This window comes from Rhagoletis pomonella, unplaced genomic scaffold (genome assembly GCF_013731165.1).
Source record: "Rhagoletis pomonella isolate Grant_MI unplaced genomic scaffold, Rhpom_1.0 Rhpom_scaffold_00001, whole genome shotgun sequence".
Classification (NCBI taxonomy): Eukaryota; Metazoa; Arthropoda; class Insecta; order Diptera; family Tephritidae; genus Rhagoletis; species Rhagoletis pomonella.
This window is the reverse complement of record NW_023458555.1, coordinates 85,719,043-85,722,974: the sequence shown is the minus strand read 5'-3', so window position 1 is coordinate 85,722,974 and position 3,932 is coordinate 85,719,043. Positions and strand designations below refer to the sequence as shown.

The 3,932-nt window shown below is 36.1% G+C and overlaps 1 long non-coding RNA gene across 1 annotated transcript; it reads left to right on the top strand.

Moving 5' to 3' along the window:
• Window positions 1-850: 850 nt before the first annotated feature.
• On the top strand, window positions 851-1,372 carry LOC118748465. Its single transcript, XR_004994054.1, has 3 exons — window positions 851-960; window positions 1,021-1,135; window positions 1,197-1,372. It is a non-coding gene; the product is annotated as an uncharacterized LOC118748465 (long non-coding RNA).
• Window positions 1,373-3,932: the final 2,560 nt, after the last annotated feature.

Below are 3,932 nucleotides of genomic sequence, written 5' to 3'. Positions count from 1 at the left end.
AACTGAAATTACGAACTACTCAATTCATGAACAAATGATAACATTTACTGGAAGATACACTGCTCGGCAAGTTATCAGATCAAAACCGCGACCTGTTGGCTTGAAAAATCTTGTTTGTGCTACATCTTCGGGTACCGTAGTGAATTTTGAAGTTTTTCAAGGGGCTGGAATATTTGAAGATTGTGGTCTTGGGCATGGACCATCTTAAGTAATGAGACTAATAATAAAACCTACCAAAAGGCAGTCAAATATATTTCGACAGGTTTATCACTACGGTTCCACTCATAGAATCGTTGTACGAAATGGGCTTTGCTGCAACGGGCACAATAATGGCAAACAGAATACCTAAATGTGTTAAATTTCCTCTGGACAAAGATATGAACCGAGGCGATATCTGTCAATTCACAAATAATAATAACGTAGCGGTTGTGAAATGGAAGGACACAAAAGCAGTTATAGTTGCTTCAAGCAAGTGTGGCAAAGATCCTGTAGGTGAAGTTGACAGATGGAATAGAAATCTAAAACGCCGATGTCCCGTTCAAATACCTGCGTTCATGGGTGGGGTTGATTTGTGTGATCAGATGCTTGAATATTATAGGATTAAATGAAAACAAAGAAATGGACCGTCAAAGTGTTTTTCCACTTTCTTGATCTGGCAATATATAATCAGACACAACTTTACTCATTTGGACTTAAGGGGTATCATTGGGTAAAGTTCAAAACCAGCATCACAAATTTCATTATGATTCCGTTCTGAAACTATCTGAAACAACTTAGCTTAATGCGTTTTGATAATTAATTATAATGAATATTAATAAAAATGTTTCATTCATTCAAGTGCTGACTTTTTTCAAAGAAAAATGGAAGATATAATTTATTTTGATGACGAATCCCAGGTTAAGGAGGTTTCAAATGGGCAATCCCAACAATGGCCGCAAACCTCGTTTCATACATCGGAAGGTAAAGATAATACATTTTTTTCATTCATTGTTTCCCATTTTATTGTATATTTATTTTCAGTGCATACATATTCGCTCCCTACCCGGAAAACTTTTGTGACCACGCCCTTTAAAAAAAGGCAACTTGTTTAAACAGCGACAGACAGATGAACAAGAGGAAAACAACAAAAACGCAGGTATTAAATCCTAATTTAAACTGATTGTAGCAACTCATTTAATATATTCTTTGTTTTACAGCTTCCATCAACATCACTGAACAAATCATTAAAAACCAGCAAGAAATATTGGCTAGGCTCGACCATTTGGAAAATTCATTTGATAAAAATGTATGTATGTATAAACTTTATATCTCGTCGCTTAGCGCGCAATACCTCGTATCCGCCAAATGCAATACCACGTATAAAATGCTCATACCGACGTAATATACACAGATTTCAGTAAAGCTTTTGACAAAGTATGTCACTCGTTACTCATCCGTAAACTCGACCTAATTGGCTTTCAGCCCAGTCTTATTCAGTGGATCTCATCTTACCTCTCTGATAGAACACAAAGAGCTATTGTTAATAATTGTTCTTCCAACATCATTAAAGTTTCTTCAGGAGTTCCTCAGGGCAGCCACCTTGGTCCAATTCTGTTCCTGATATTTATTAATGATATTTCTTCTATAATAAAACATTCACAAATTCTAATGTATGCCGATGATGTGAAACTTTTTAAAACATTGTCCTCTATCGAAGAAGGGACTTTGTTACAAGCGGATCTGAACAACGTGGTTAGTTGGTGTAATGCAAACTATATGCCACTAAACCTTCAAAAATGTAAAGTTATGTGTTTCTCTCGGAGGGCTGTTCAACCAGCTCTTTATTCAATATCAAATTATAATCTGAAGCAGGTATCCAATTTTATCGATCTTGGTATCACAATGGATTCCAAACTCAATTTCAACCATCATATTAATGTTACAGTCAATAAAGCCAAAGGCATTTTTGCATTTGTAAGGCGATGGTCAAAAGAGTCATTTAAGTCATTGCTTTATTAATTATTCTTTTCACTAAAGACTAAAGAAAGGGTAAAGACTTTCCAGCGGTGCCGCAAATATGTTATGAATTCTATTTCTAAAACTTATTCTTAAGTATCCCAGTCTTTATGTAAATATAGAATGTATGTACATACCAGAGAGCAGCTTTGAGTATGATCGAACCTTTTTGATCACCCTCACTAAAAATCGAGCACAAGCGAACGCCACACTCGGCTAATATGTGTTCGATCGAGATGCACACCCGACAGCTGCTTTGAGTACGAAAGAGTGTGTTCGCTCGCTATAATCGAGCACAAGCGAACACCACACTCGGACACCCGCAGCTAACCCGAAAATTTGTGTAACAATGAAACGGACACCCGAACATTGCGATAAAATGCAGTACAACAATGAAATTTACGCTGAAGGTAACTGGCGCCAATATGTTCCAACAAACCATACGAAACTGTTGTTGCTTTGTGCTTGTGCATACGCAATGAAAAAAATTAGAAGCGAAGTAGACAAAAATGTTTGTGCATTTATTTCGTATAGTTTTGAGTGGAATGCTGTGTGTGTATATGTATATAATAGAACACACAGCCTAAAACTATGTAGGTACATAAGTACTTTTACTTTGCGTTTACTGGACAAGGTGTAGCTGCCACTCACAATATTGTCACAAACAGAATGTTCATTTTCGATCATTATTTCTATTAATAATTATGTACGTAAGCAAGTAAACAAGAAACTTAGCAGTACACAAAAAAAATTAGACTACTGCGCAGCCGATCACAAACTACACTAATGCCGATTTTGTTTCTACCGAAAAATGCAACCTTCTCTTTGCCCTCTACGCACAAACACTAAGAACAGCGCGATGAGAAGGCAACATTTTTTGTAGAAACGAAAACGCCATAAGCCAATCAAGACAAGTAAGAAAGTCTAAGTTCGGGCGGAGCCGAACATTAAATACCCGGCGCAAGTATTAAATATATGTTTTTTCACCTTTCCGAAAGCTACCGCTAGATGGTAAACCGGGGTGTACCAATTTTGAGTAGCGTCCTTAAATTTCGAAATATTGCAGTTTCAAGCATTTCTGAAATTTACCGTTATATGAAAAGCGGCCGTAATTTTAGCCTGGATTCAATAATTTTTAATAATTGGCTTTTATGTGGCAAGCACAATAACCGTACCGAGTTTGGTACAAATTGGTATAACGGTTACCGATATACGTATATGTTATCATAAGTGGGCGATGCCACGCCCATTTTCCAAAATTTTACCATAAACATATTTCTTGGTAAAGAATTGTTGCAAGCATCAATTTTGAATAAATTAGCGTTAATAGTTACTGATTTATCGAAGATTTTGTATTTCTCTAAATTACCGTTATATGGGATGTGGGCGTGGTTATTTTCCGATTTTTTAAATTTTCGGCCATTTAGTATGCTGTACCAAGGCCAACAACTGTGCCAAGTTTGGAAGAAATTGGTGCAGCGGTTACCAAGATATGCACATGTAACCATAAGTGGGCGTAGCTACGCCCATTTTCCAAAAATTTAGAATATTCTTATTTTTCGTCTGAAAATTATTACAAATATCAATTCTGAGCGAATACTCTTCAGTAGTTACTAAGATATCGCAGTTTTCGTATTTCTGAAAATTACCGTTATATGTGATGTGGGCGTGGTTATCGTCCGATTTTTTTAATTTTCGGCCATTTAGTATGCTGTATCAAGGCCAACAACTTTGCCAAGTTTGGAAGAAATCTGTGCATCGGTTACCAAGATATACGCATGTAACCATAAGTGGGCGTAGCTACGCCCATTTTCCAAAAATTTATAATATTCTTATTTTTCGTCTGAAAATTATTACAAATATCAATTTTGAGTGAATCATCTTCAGTAGTTACTAAAATATCGCAGTTTTCGTATTTCTGGAAATTACCGTTATAT